The sequence below is a fragment of the Grammomys surdaster genome, unplaced genomic scaffold (assembly GCF_004785775.1).
Source record: "Grammomys surdaster isolate TR1022 unplaced genomic scaffold, NIH_TR_1.0 172, whole genome shotgun sequence".
Lineage (NCBI taxonomy): Eukaryota > Metazoa > Chordata > Mammalia > Rodentia > Muridae > Grammomys > Grammomys surdaster.
The window spans coordinates 2,116,723-2,131,980 of NW_021604620.1; the positions used below are offsets into that span (position 1 = coordinate 2,116,723).

The 15,258-nt window shown below is 49.8% G+C and overlaps 1 protein-coding gene across 3 annotated transcripts in view; it reads right to left on the reverse strand.

Annotated features, from left to right (window-relative positions):
* The window catches only part of Trak1 (trafficking kinesin protein 1), a 163,999-nt gene that overhangs the window by 103,716 nt on the left and 45,025 nt on the right, over positions 1-15,258 (reverse strand). For 2 of the 3 annotated variants that reach the window (XM_028767303.1, XM_028767304.1), the window contains exon 2: positions 35-334. The gene's annotated coding sequence lies outside the window, so the exon portion shown is untranslated. Of the gene's footprint in view, positions 1-34; positions 335-15,258 lie in introns of those variants that run through there. The other variant, XM_028767306.1, reaches the window with a different exon arrangement.

Here is a 15,258-nt window from a genome sequence, read left to right on the forward strand (position 1 = left end):
CCTCCCCATCCCCAGCAGGGAAAGGCCAGCATACCGGTGATGGTGCAGGCATCCCGGTGCTCTCTGTAGCTGGGAGCATCTTCCACAGCCTCGCTCACATAGTACTCTTCAGGGATGCCCGGGCTGCAGGCGAGGACCGCATGGCTGCAAGCCTCAGAGAGGGGTGTGGAGCTGGCCAAGGTGTCGTCGTGCAGGGCTGTGGTGTCCAGCTTGGCAGGTTTCAAGGGGAGGTGCCCACTGCCATGGGGGGTCCCCCGCTGCCGGAGTCAGGGGCAGTCGGGCAGATGGCCCCCGGGGAGATTCAGTGTACCAGTAGGAGCGGCTCACAGAGAGTCTGTGGAAGAACCCAGAGAGAAAGACACCATCATGAGGGGTCTGTGAATACATCTGGATAAAATCTTTAAGATCAAGGCAGGGGAGAGTAGGGTCTCATCACAACAGCACTGCAGAGATGGTTCACTGGCTAACCAGGCCTCAGTCCAGACACCGAAATAGGCTTTGGCTAGTATTAAGACATTAACAAAGTGGCCTCAGCTAGAAGGGTGACGGCCATCCCCAAAGGAAGAAGCCAGGGAGGGCATGGAGCAAGTCATGGTGGGACGAGCACAAGTGTACACTGAGGAAAATGCAGACTGACACACTGACGTGTGATGTGAGGCGATATGGTTATCTGTACACTCAGTTATAAGTGACAGGATTAAACTCTGCTAAACACAATTCCACAGAGGACGTTAAGGTCGGCGCCCACTTGAAGCTACAGTGAGATATGAGCGAACTCCTTTGAGAACCTGGTAAGTTAAGATTTTATTTAAAAAAACCAAAACACATCGGGCCCAATTCGCAGGCTCCTGGGGAGAGCCGAGGGAAGTACGAACAGCTACAACATCAGCCCTGTTAGGCAACTCAGACTTCCACTGAAATCTGACTACAGAGCTACAGATAGAGTTCTTCTGTTTCAACAGCAGCCCTACAGTGACCTCTCAGGGCAGTGCTAGCCCCTGAGAAGTTATCCTTTTATTCAGTAAGGGTCCTCTCCTCCCCACCCACCTCCACACACACTACACACACACACACTCAAAGACACACATGGCAAAAGTGTCTAATAGTGGTGTGGTGAATAGTGTCTACAAAACTTACTTTAGTGACCAAAGAGATGCTTGGCACTCAAGGACCTGAGTTCCAATCCCCAGCACCCAAGTAATGCCAGGCACAGTAGTTCATCTCTCTGTGCATCTCTGCAATCCAGCATTTCTACAGCAAGATGGAAGATTGGAAGAGGCTCACATGCCAGACAGCCTAGTGTACAGAGCAGAGAGCAACAAACCCATACTCCTCAAACAGAAGAGTTTGAGGTCTGACATCCAAGGTTGTCCTTTAACCTCTACCTCTGTGCTGTGGCATGCACACTTGCACATGCATACACATACATACAGAGTATACATATGCACAGAAGTTCAAAGAGGATGGAAACATGGCTTAGCACTTAGCAGTTAAGAGTGTGTTCTGCTCTTCCCAGGTCTCATGCTGGGTGGCTCACAACCATCTATTACTCTGGCTCTGGGCTTTCTGGTGTCTTTTTTTCTGGCCTCCAAGGGCACCCACATGCATGTGCACAGACACACATTCACAAGTAAAACTAAAGTCCTTGGTACCAGAGAGATGACTCGGCAGTTAGGAGCCATCTACTGCTGTTGCAGAGGACCTCCTCTTTCCAGCACCCGTGTCAGGATACTCACAGCCTCCTATAACTCCAGCTCCAGGGGATGTGACGTGGCTTCCACAGAAACCTCATTCACATGGGCACATAAACTCACTCGGGTGCACACACATAAACAGAAAGAATTTAAATGGACAGAAAGTATGAAACAGGAAGAGGCAGGAGGTTCTATGGACATTGAAGAAACAAACAAAAGCGGCCAGGAACAGGGGTGCTCCTGTGGGATGACACGTGGACCCAACTGGACCATCATGACTGGTCAGAGATACACCAAAAAGCCTCGTGAAAAGGCACAAAGTATTCTGGGTATTAGGGCTTGAAGTTGGTGAGCCGAAGTCCTTCACTCGTAGCCACCCATGCTCCGTGCTTTAGGTTGGGAATTCTCTGGGTGAGGCTAACAGATGCTGCTGCTGCCCCTGGCAATCTTGATTAAGTAATGGCTTCCTCTGTGCCAGCTGTGTACTGACTCCGGTCTGGACACTGACTGGCCAGGAACAGTCTACCAAGTGACACACGTCTGTATACATCTTCACAGAAGTGGAAGAAAGAAAGGCTGAGTGGCCACACTGGCCACCTGCATTAACCTGAAATGACCCACCACCAGGTTAGTTCTGAAGAGTTCCAGAAAAAGAAACAAACAAAGAAAAAAAATCCAAAAACCACGAAAGAGAGACTAAAGGGGACAAAATACCAAAAAAAAATAAAAATAAAAAATAAATCACAGTAGCGTTTCAAAAAAACGTTTATAGATGTATTCAGTTCATGTGTACAGGTGTTTTGCCTGCAAGTCTCTTTGTACAGGGCCTGAGGAGGCCAGAAGGTGTTGGATCCCACGGAGCTGGAGTTACAGGTGGCAGTCAGCAGCTGCGTGAGTGCTGAGAATCAAAGCTGGGTCCTCTTTCTGGAAGAGCAGTGTTAACCTTAACCTCTTAACTAGCCTCATTCGATCACCCAACGACCCATGTGACTCCCCCATCTAGTTTCTGACTTGAATAGAGTTGCAGTAGGAGCCCTGGGGACACCCAGGGATGCTGCATCAGGAGAAATAGTCCATCCCAGGGCGTGGGTCTGCGGAAACCCTCACGTCAGCATTTCTACTCAACCTGAGCTTTCTGCCAACAACTCAAGATCTCTAAGAACTCAAGAAGCAAAAGTAAGCAAACAGCCAGGATGGTACACCAGAGGAAGCCAGGGCCTCAGGGCCTGGGGAAAGAGCCCAGTGGGTTCAGAGGTCTGAGTTCTATCCCTAGCACTCATACAAAGAGTCGGGTGGTGGCGTAATCCTCGGGTGCTGAGGAGTCAGAGATGGGTATATCACACGTGTACATGTGTTCACACATGTACATACACAAAGCAGAAAGGAAAACTGGCCAGAGGCTGCATAGTGCACGTGTCTAGCAGCCCCAGGCACCATCTGTAGAGACAGGAAGAGGAAGATAAGCTTCCAGGCTGCTGAGACACAGCCTGGATCCCTGCAGGTGGCTGAGCCCAGCCTCCTCTGCCCACACCTGAGACTGTGAAACAGATGATAATGCAGCTGTGACCAAGGCATGCTAACCCTGTGTTCTGCATACAGCAAACTCATACACCCGTCACCACCCTCAAAATTACTCAGACTGCCCAAGAAAGAGAGCCTTGTATGTCCCTAAAATTACATTTCAAACGGCTCTCTATGGCAGCACACAGCTACACAACTGTGACACTACTGGCCCTTCTGGAGCTAACAGGGAGCACAGGAAGTACTGGTCATTATGGAAGTTAGCTGCCCACCGTCACTAACCTTCCTGAGTGGCCTACTCTTCTTAGCCGAATGTAGTTACCAACCCCACTTAGAGGTGAGGAATTACTGCTCAGAGGGGCCACACAGAGTTAGCAGAGGGGACCAGTGTAAAGCTGTTTCCTGCTGTGTCTCCCAGCTTCCCCCCACTCTAACAGGCTCAGGAGAAGATCCTGGATGGCCCTGGCCCCAGCAAAGCCTGGCACACACAGAGCCAGGGCTTTCTTCCAGATAAAGGAAACAAACAGGGCTTTTGAAAAGCCTGCCCATGGGTGAAGGCAGCACACTGTGGGCTGTGCGGTTGACTGGCTGCAGCCTGGGGAATCCAGGGAAGATGGGACCCCTGTCAGTAGAGGAGTGAGAAGTTCTGCAGCCTGGCTATTCTGGCAGACAAATGGGTGCCAGAAAGATAACAGTAGGGGTGGGGGCAAGTCAAGAGTATGTATACACCAGGGGGAGGAGTGTACAGCAGGGGTCGGGGCTCACACCAGGGAGTGGGGCGCACACCAGGGGGAGGGGTGCACACCAGGGGGCGGAGTATACAGCCTGGGACTAAAGGCACAATGGCACAAATGTTCCTGCATTTTCTAGAATCCCATACAATGGATTTCTCCCTCATCCGCAGGTTTCTCCTCCCTCAACTCCAGGGCTCCTTGAGAACTCAGCCTAAACCTTGCCTCTTATGTTTTGTAGCCAATATCGGTTTCCTGTGTTTTGTGAGTTTCCATCCATTTCCCTCCTAACCTTCACTGGGGTGAAATCTCCCCTCAGCTTCCACCTCCTGGCTGCAGCCCTGGGCTTCTGAGGGGTCTCTACGATGAGGGGGTGCCACCTGCACTTGTGAAGCCACGGGCATAAGGATCCTGAAGAACAACACTCTGAGAGTGTAAAGGCCCAGAGTCACTTCAGGGATAAGCACAAGCAGCTGGACACACACAGAGCCTGTCTTCTTGTTTCTAATTTAGGAACAAGCCCCCAGGAAGGCCAGCCAGTCTGTAGGCCATGCATGGAGGACAGTCACAGAATGTCCTGGTTCCCACCTGGGGCCAGCACATGCATGGGGTGAGGCAGCATCATGGCAGGGGATACGAAGGGACATGGGTAGTGGGACAGTCCCTCACCCTGGGATCTAGGTCACCCTTCCTGCCAGCTGGGCCAGGAAACTTCAGCACAGCCAGCCGAAAAGGCCAAAATCACCAGCGAAGATGTGCATCTTCCTAAAGACACCTCAGACAGGGACACTGAAGTGAACAAGCTGTGCTGGCTTTGGGCCATGTTGTGTCTGTGATCTGTGTTTGCCCTCCTCTGTCACCCGTAAATCTAAACAACATGCTCCCTAAAACTACCTAGAGTTCCAGTTACGACTGGAGGATTTTAAGGGACTGAAGTAAACCAGTTCATAGAGGTTTTACTTAATTCTCAAACTTGGCTTCATCGTTAAACCTCATTGTAAACTGAATCCTTTGAACAAAGTAAACACACACACACACACACACACACACACACACACGCAAAGCCACTGTAAAGACACCTAAGTGTGGCTTTCTTGGGAAGTCACCTATGCCATTCATTCATATAGGTTTATATTCATTCACACACATATATAGGTATGTATGTATAGGTATGTAGTGTGTGTGTGTGTGTGTGTGTATATATATATATATATATATATATGTGTGTGTGTGTGTGTGTGTATGTATATGTGTGTGTGTATACACATATATATGAATGATAGAGGCATGCTTTTCCTAGGCACCTCACTCCCATCTTCCTCCCTCTTCCCCTCCCCTCCCTCCCCTTCCCTCTCTCCTCCCCTCTCTTCCCCCTCCCCTTCTCTTTATCCCATTTCATCTTTCCCTTGAAGCATGTGCTCTCTCTGATTCCCTCACTTGCTTCACTGATTCATCCTCAGATTCCTTTCTGCTAAGAAGCCAGGAACCTGGCTTTATCTCAGCGGATGTCCCTGGGGGTTACAGGACTCCTCAGGCCTCCAGCAGCAATGCTGGCTGTGTCTGGCTGTGTCCCTCTGCAGCTGACATGGGGACTGTGTGAGGTGCTGGTACCTTCAGAACCTTCAGTCGCCACTGTTGTCACTGTCAGCTGCTCTGAAGGTGGGTGAGGCTAGCCTGTACTATTTTAAAGTACAGGCATTCCTGGCATGGCCAGGATTGGAAGATGAGCTACTGCCCAGAATGTGTGGCCTTTTTTTAATGCTCGTAACCTACCAAGCGGCGTTAGCATCTGCTTTCCTTGGGAGAATCTGAGCTCAGGGAAGCCAAACAACCTGCCAAGAAGCAGAGCCTTGCTTCAATGGATCCAAATCTGCTGCTGCTGCTGCTCGGGCTGAGCAGTGCTGGACTTAAGGAGAGTCGGGCACACCATGTGGCCACTCACGACCAACCATTACTCTCTCTGCCCTGGATCTATGACATTTCAGCCATAGTGGAATCAAAGGAGCTCCACTGAGATGCCTGTCCAGTCAGCCGGGATGTGGGGCTCCAGTAGCCAGAGCCTTCCATAACTCCCCATCTTAGTGCTCTCTGACCTCCGATGACCTTCCTGGCACTCCCCTGAGTCCAGTCTGGCTCCATAACAAGTGGCTAGTGGGAGCTGGCATGCCAACACTGAACGGTGGAACAGGAGCCATTAGATGAGTTACAGCCAGGTGGGGTAAAGAGTGTGGTGGCCAACGAGCCACCAATTAACGGGCCGCTCATGCTACCCAAGCCTCACTCCAGAGTTGCAGCTAAGCTACACACAGGATACTAATCTTTCTGTTCACAAGGTGCTCGATAGAACCATCCTCATGACGAGAGAGTGTAGAAAGGCATGGGGAAGCCAGGGGTGCATTCATGGTTCATCCCGAGTCACAGCAGGTGGAGGGCTAAGAAGCGTTTCTTTTCAGGAAACGGCAGCCTGAGACGACACCACCAAGGTTAGCAGCACCTTGTCAGGGCGTCCTGTGACCAAGTTGTGAGGAACCCACATCAGCCAACTCCCTCTGAACGTCAAAGTGGCTGGCGGGTGCTGTGCTGCAGGCCTGTAATCTCAGAGGCAGGAGGATGAGCTGGAGCCCAGCTTGGGTCACACACATAGCAAAAGTCTATCTAAAGAAAGGAAGCATCATCACGGTAAGTGAGGCACAGGAACAGAGATGACAATTTCAGTGACACTTACTGAGGCTTCTTGTGAGGGTCCCTGGGCTCCTTGAAGGAACAGAGGAGGACAACAGAGGTCATGTGAGCACTGTTACAGGTTCTTCTAGGAGGACTTCAGGCCAGCCTTGCACAAGGACAGACAGCCACGCACAGCAGCTGTCCTGAGTGCCTGTGCCCCACCCCCACCACAGATGTGCACACAAGAAATCAATGGAGTGCCTTGCCCCACTCCCACCCCACAGATATGCACACCTGAAATCTATGTCACTTTTTGGTTATTTGAGACAAGGTCTCACTCTATAGCTCAGGCTGGCCTGGAATTCATAATCCCCCTGCCTCAGCCTTCCAAGTAGCAGGCCTGCACCACCACACCAGGCTTAATGCCATTTATCTATCTCCTGTGTAGAGACAGAAAAGGTCTCTTGCTGAACCTGGAGCTCACCATTGCAGCTAGACTGGGCAGCCAGAGACCTCCAGGAATTACTCTGTCTCTACATCGGCACTGAGGCTACAGGCTCCTGCCACTATGGCTGGCTCTCACATGGGCTCTGTGGATCTGAACTCAGGGCCTCATGGTCATCAGAGAGCACTTTATCCACTGGGTTCCCCAGCACCCCAGTGCAGTTATTTTTAAATTCTGCATGCGTGTGTACATGGTATTGTGTGTGCAGGAACATGTGTATGTATGAGTGTGGGTACATGTGTGCATGTGGAGGTCAGGGATTGATTCTGGGTGTCAGCCTGAGAAATGTCACCTGCCTCCTGGATATAGAGTCTCTTTCACTGGCCTGGAGCTTGTGGCACAGCTGGCTGGCCAGCCCCAGTGTCTACTGTCTCTGCTTCCCTGAGTTGGGACTGGAATACCATGCTACCATACCCAGCATTTGTACGTGGTTTCTGGTGATCAAACTTTGTTCCTCATGTTTGTATGGCATGCACTTTGCAGGCTGAGTCCCCTCCCCAGCCCTTGGTGCCATTTTAAAGCCATGCCTTCTTCTAGCTCTGGAGAGCCTACCTCCCCCAATAATAAAGCAACTGACACCACTTAAAGAAAGTTCCCCCAACTCAAGAACAAAGGGAATGACTGTGGCCCAATCCAACCCCAGCCCCAGATCTCCTTTCGATCTTCCTGTAGCAGAGAAGCAATCTCCCTAAATTAAGGAAGGCTGATTCACTGATCCATCAAGGTTTCATGAATGAGGTGCTGTCACATGACCAATCTCCATGTCCAAGAATAATTCTATTGCAGCTGAGAAGTCAGAGTAGCCCAGCCTCGACTCTGCCTCCTAGAATAGGGAGCAGCTCAGTCTTACGTAATGGTCCAGTCCCTCTTTTAGCTGCAACAGCAGATTTTTTTTAAGCACCATAAATAGCTCACTCTCCTGCAGGGAGGCCATCCAGCCACAGAGCCTGAGGCAGCCGGCTTCTCCTCTTTCTTCTGCAGTGGAACCTTCACGAGCCTTCCAACACAGCAAGGTTAGTGAGTCGAGCTTGCCTGACCCAGGACAGACACGTCACTGACCCCCTAGAAGCTGGGCAGGAGATTCAAACTTTGCCTATTGGCCCCCAAGAGCCAGCACTCACAGGCTGGCATGGGCAGAAGAGGCTACATTTGGGGACCCCCACAGAGGGGCTTCTCCTGCACATCTGGCTGACAGGGTGGCGCTGCAGGGGACGACAGTAGTCATTGGACATTTAATCCTGCCAATGGAGGGGCACAAGGCCAGTCTGGCAGGCAACAGGAGGGAGGAGATTGTAAGAGGCCCAGCACAGCGATAATGTGTCAGGGCCCAACTGCGAGCCACATACAGAAAGCCACATCCTAAACCCTTCACATCCTGGGATGGGAGGAGGAACCTGGAGGCTGGCCAGAGCTGGGAGAGAGATGGCAAGAATGATTACCTCATCCCCAGATCCCTGCGAAGTGCTCATGGGACACCTGAGACACTAGGTGGAAAGCCCTTACCTTAAAAAGTTTTGCCCAAGAAGGGCTCAGGGACTGAATACTGCAGTTTACCTTGTAGGAATCATTGATTGGAAGGGACACTGAATCCCTGGGGAGGATGCAGGCCAAGATCTATGAGAGGCTGGCATGGCAGGGAGGGGTGTCACATCTGCCCTCCAGATATGGGCCTGAAGTTCAGCAACCACACCCAGTGGCTACTTAGCCTCAAACCCCAGGACAAAAGGATCACAGCAACTCCAAAGGGTGGACACCCAGGAACATGGGATGGGGCTAGGAGAGAGGTGGAGCAGCTGTCCACCATGCGGCCTTTAATGTACGCAGACTCTCAGAATCAACAACAACAACCACCACCTCCCAAGGGGCGCCACCAACACAAAGGGCATACAGGCTGCATGTATCATGTCATGACAGGGTTCTGTCAGGCGGGGGCACTGCCAACCCTAAATTCACAGCAGCCCGAGGATGGCAAGCCCATTCATTCTCTTCCCAGTGACTGCTGGGGAAAAACTGAGGTTTGAAGTCATTTGTACAGTCTTTTTTTTTTTTTTTTTTTTATTTTTTTTTTTCAAGACAGGGTTTCTCTGTGTAGCCCTGGCTGTCCTGGAACTCACTCTGTAGACCAGGCTAGCCTCGAACTCTCGAACTCAGAAATCCGCCTGCCTCTGCCTCCCAAGTGCTGGGATTAAAGGCGTGCGCCACCACCGCCTGGCCATTTGCACAGTCTTAAGAAACTAAAAGTTCTATAGCCTGGGGAGGGTAAGAGAGTTCAGCAGGTAAAGGGGCTTGCTGACAAGCCTGAAGACCTGAGTTCAATCCCTTGAACCCACATGGTAGAAAGGAGAGAACAGATTCCACCAAGTTGTCCTGAATATGCTACACATACAGACACACACACACACACACACACAAGCACACGTGTACTACATGAGTGTGTATGTGTGCTTAGTAAATTTTTTTTAAATCACTATCAAAACCACAGCCTGTGGCGTATCAAGGAAATCTCAAGTCTCTCATTCATCTTTTCTGTGTATGTAAGATCTTAACTTTTCAGAACATGCTAGGAAAACAAAAAGAACCACCCTACATGGAAAACAGCTTTCTCAAGTGAGTGCACACAAGGAAATTATGGTCTTCTCACACTCAGAAGCTAAAGGCAGACAGTATAAAACTTTGCTTAAGCAGATTCAATGACAGAAGTTACCAGAAAAAAACATATAGGCAGGATGCCTCAGCTTACCGAGGCCCTGCGGCAGAACCTCATGGCCTGGGTCCTGCGGCAGAGCCTCATGGCCTGGGTTTGATCCCAGGGACTACAGAGGAGAGAAGCCAGCCTCAAGAGTTGGCTTATGGGCTCCACACGCTACATGCTTGTGCGTACTCCACACATATATGCACACACAAGAAAATAATAAATAAATAAATAAATAAATAAATAAATAAATATGTTTTCGGTTATCAGGAAAATAGCAATAATAACCAAAACTGTCACTCTGGCATCTTTTCATTCCTAAATAACCTGAGCTGCTCACCTCAGTGATATCCAGGAATTTATATCAAAAGCAAGCCCACAGGGATAGAGAGAGAATTCATCAGTTAAGAGCACCGGCTGCTCCTGAGAACTAGGTGTGATAGTTTGTATCTGTTTGGCCCAGGGAGTGGCACTCTTAGAAGGTGTGGCCCTGTTGGAGTGGGTGTGTCACTGTGGGCGTGGGCTTTAAGACCTTCATCCTAGCTGCCTGGAAGGGAGTATTCTGCTAGCAGCCTTCAGATGAAGATGTAGAGCTCTCAGCTCCTCCTGCACCGTGCCTGCCTGGATGCTGCCATGTTCCCATATCATTATTGATATCCCATTATCATTATTATCCATTATCATTATTGATGATAATGGACTGAACCTCTGAACCTGTAAGCCAGCCCCAATTAAATGTTGTCCTTTATAAGAGTTGCCTTGGTCATGATAGCTGTTCACAGCAGTAAAGCCCTAACTAAGATACCACATTACTTCCCAGTACCCACATGGTGACCCACAACTAACTGCCTGTAACTCCAGTCCCAGAGAAGAGACCCTCTTCTGGTCTCCAAGGTCACCACATTCATGCACACACATGATATACACACATATACATACAAACAAAGCACTCCTATACATAAAATAAATCTTATAAAATTTTCAAGTAATTCCACAGCTAGTTGTTCTCTGAGGAAAAGCAGAACCTCGCTCGTATGGAGACCTAACTTTCCTTGTAGCACATATGTACATCTGAGACAGGGAAACACATTATCTATTGCAGATTTCAATGAAATAAGACACAGTCGGTCCACACAACACAACTTGTCCCCTTCATCCATGTGCCTTCCGACGGCAACACAGAGAAACTGGGTCACCAAGAACAGATGGCAAACACAGGCTCAGTGTGAAAACGGCAGCTCACAACCCAGCTCAGGGCATGGTGTGTCCATCTACGTTAGAAGGAGACGCAGAACTATACGACACGCACTGTCAGGTCAGAACATCCCTCAATCCTCGCCTGAGACGCTTCTATCTGCAGCAGGCAGTGATTAACACAGTGAGATACAACTACCCAGAGAATAAGAGATTGCTGGGCGCTCAGCTCTAAGAGAATATACATATGGCACACATACCCCAGCGCCCAAGGCTCAGGGTCGCTGCAGAAGAAGGAGTTGGAAGAATGTGACAGCCAAAGGCAGTGTCGGCTACAAGTGAGTCCCTGGATATGGCATGCAGGTGTATGTAAGCTCTCGGCAGTGGAAGCAGCGTGTACAAACCTATACATGTCCAAGCCAGACAACATCCGACCATGGAGAGGGGAGTCAGGCACATGATCTCACCCTAGTCGCAGAGCTATTAGCAACTGTTAGCTGCTGGGAGTGGGGGAGACAGGTATCTCTAACTGTGTAACTGTTGGTAAACTGACTATGTGCCAATGGAAGACCACACACCTCAGTTAAATGGGCAGCACAAAGTAATCTTGAAGTTTTTTTTTAAAAAAAGAACATGAAGTTGGGTGGGCCGGGAAGGTGTGATGGATCTGGGAAGAGCTGGCGGAGAGATCAATATGATCAAAACAGGTGGCATGGAACTCTCAAAGAACTAACTCTTAATAAATAAGACCTGGAACAATGTAACTCACCATCTGCCAGGCATAATTACATCACCACCATCCCCGCCCACAGAGCCACACCCGGTGGCCTCCGTGACCGCTCCTTATTAGGGCCTTGGTAGACTTCCAACCCCACACTCAGGCCCGCTCCTCTCTTTGCTGAGTCACCTTACATGTCTACCGCACCCACGCCATCCCAACAACCTGGCCGTGAGCAGGGCTCCTCTCCACGGGCACAGGACCACACACTCATTCCCCAGGGAAGCCACTGAATAGTTCCTCTGCATAAAGCAAGGGGCAATAGTGATGCCAAACAGTAGGGGGTGCTACAAGGAATAAGTGAGGTAAGTATACTGTAGGTGCTCCATAAATGACAGCTCTGCAGTTACCCCAGAGATAAAACCCTCACAAAGCAGAGGGAAAACAGAGCCTGAGGTGGAAATAGACCATGACATTTCAAAGGTCATTCTCCTAAAATCAGGGACTGCAGACTTCAGAGCTCTGTACTCAGGGTTAAGACAGCTAAGAGGAAGTTTTAAAAGGTTCACTTCTGCCCGTTTAGGTCACCGCTGGGCCCTGGGTGCTTAGAACACAGTAAACTCAATGTTTATAGAACAATTTCAATGATTCATTCTTATGCCTGTCCCTGTTGAAGAAAAAAAAAAAAAGCCACCCCAGCCTCCCTGTCCTTACCAGAGTGTGACAGGTCAATTACAATCCCAGCAATCAATGGTGCATACACTGTCACAGCAGGAAATGTCTGAGGGGCTTCCTGAGTGACAGGCTTGGACGACATTAGGCAATCGACTTCCACACTCAACTCTTCACAGGATTCCACACAATTTAAGGCTTCAAAACAGGAGGGAGGGAGAGAGGGAGGAAGGGAGGGAGGAGAGACGGTTTCCCACATGGCTACCCAAAGGGACTGCGAGCTTGCCTTAAAACTCCTAGTTATTTGCACACAGGCCCTCAATGTGCCTGAACTTCAGTGGAATCCCAGTCTGGTGTTTTTCAAAACAGATTCCACAGCTATGGAAACACAAGTTGCTCTTGGCTATGACTTCACGTCGGATCCAGTGAGAGGGAGCAACCCAACGTGGCTACACCACCTCCCCACAGTGTACATCCAGTAAAACAGGCCTCACCAGTCAGCACACAGACCCCTCATCTCTGATTTATAGGCAAACCAACCACACAAAAGTTCCCCTGGTGAGTGTGTGGTGGCTGGGTATGGAGCAATTATCTTCCTAATCTACTGGCTCTAAACAAAGCCCCAAGGATGCCAGTGGACCTTCTGTGGACTGCAGGAACAGATTCTGGACTTGATCCTGTCTGATGGCAAAGGAAGAACATTCTAGAGCCCCCATCAAAAACATCTTGGAAGAAGGGGAGCCAGTAGCTTAGGATTTTTCAGCTACTTTCAGCATTTTACCTAAAGCAGAACTTGGGACCACTCAGAAGCCCCGAGCCTCTGCACAGGAACACCCAGGAAACAGAGGGGAAGGCCAGGGCTTCCAGGAGCTAAGGAGGCACAGGGCTCAGCTCAGTCAGCCCAGAAAGTCAGAAAGTTACTTTCTTACTGAAATAAACAGCACAGCTAGGACCCAACAGCCCAGACCCACACTGTAAACAGTGGCTCTCTGGCCTCAATCACACACTCCCAGGACAGCATGATTGCCTTGGGGTGTGCAGTCTGAGCCAGGACAGCAGAGGCTACAGTGAGCTAGAAAATGGCAGGAAGAAACAATGATCTGAAAGGAGGGATGCTGAGCAGGGAGGATTTAGTCATCCCCAGGCAAGAGTGCTCCTGGCACAAGCACTCTCCAGGCATCAGTGACAGGGAGCCCACTCTGCCCCCTGCTCAGAGGGACTGCAGCCACACTTGGCTGCTCACACTTTTTACAGTCTGAGATGCTCTACTTCCCACCCACCCTCCTCTTTCCATGAATTGCTAACTTTTGAAAATGAAGAACTTAGGGCTAGGGATGTAGCTCTGTGGCAGAGCACTGGCCCAGCCATGAGGCACCGGGGTGAATGGCCAGCACTGGAAAAACTCGGTGGCTCACACCTGTCATCCCAGCACTAGAGAGATGGGGACAGGAAGACCAGGAGTTCAAGGTCAACCTCAGCTAAAGAGCAGGGACCAGCTTGGGCTGGTCAAAAAAGAAAAATAAGTTGTAAAGAGGGCTGAAGAGATGGCCCATTGGTTAAGAGCTCTGACTGCTCTTCCAGAGGTCCTGAGTTCAATTCTCAAAGACCATATGGTGGCTCACAACCATCTGTAATGGGATCTGATGTCCTCTTCTGGTGTGTCTGAAGACAGTGACAGTGTAGTCACATACATAAAATAAGTTAATCTTGAAAAAGAAAGCCAGGCGGTGGTTGGCGCACCCCTTTAATCCCAGCACTTGGGAGGCAGAGGTAAGCGGATTTCTGAGTTCGAGGCTAGCCTGGTCTACAGAGTGAGTTCCAGGACAGCCAGGGCTACACAGAGAAACCCTGTCTCGAAAAAAAACAAAATAAAAAAAAAGAAGCAGAAGCAGCAGCAGCAGCAGCAAGGAAGACGAAGAAACAAAAGTAGCCATCCATAGATACAATCATGGACCTGGAAACAGAGGCACTGAGGATCTGTTTGGAAAAAAACAAAACAACTTGTTTAAGGGCTGGAGAGATGGCTCAGAGGTTAAGGGCACTGGCCAAGTGGTCCCAAGTTCGATTCTCAGCTCACATCCATCTGGCCTATGGTACATATATATCCAGGAGGCAAAATATTCCTACACATAAATAAATCTAAAAACACTGGCTGGGGACTTTGTCATATTTTTCCCCTGATCATTTTCCACTGATAATGGAAAAGTCCCGTGACCTCCTGCTAAGTTAATAATGAAGGTATACAAGAGCTGGCTGCGGGGCTGGAGACTCTTCAGCCTGCACCGTCTGCCAAGACAGGATGTGAGTTTGATCCCTGGGAGCCAAATGGTGAAAGGAGAGACCTGACTCCTGCAAGTCGTCCTCTGTGCAGAAAACTGAAAACACTAACACGTAAGCAGCAATGACGCTAATTCGTAAGCGGCGACGCTGACACGGAAGCAGCGATGTGGAAACGTAACGACAATATCACGTAAGTGGCGACGCTGACACGTAAGCAACGACATAAGCAGCGATGCCATCACATAAGCAACGAGGCTGACACGGAAGCAGCGATGTGGAAACGTAAGGCAACGAAGAAGATATCACGTAAGCGGCGACGCTGACACGGAAGCAGCGATGACCTGACAAGTGGGCGGAGTTAAGAGTGGAGAGATGACGAGGGTATGGGGCCACCTCTTCTGCTACACTCTGGACTTCAGATCATATTAATGTTTCACATGATCTCAAAATTAAAATAAGTCACCCTGAAACCGGAAACGGGAAGAGACCAACTTAATCATCAAAGTAGTGAGTTATTCAGAAGAACTGACAGCCCAGACCTGTGACTCTGTGTGCCCGCGCTAAGAGATTTTTCCTTCCTCCCTTCC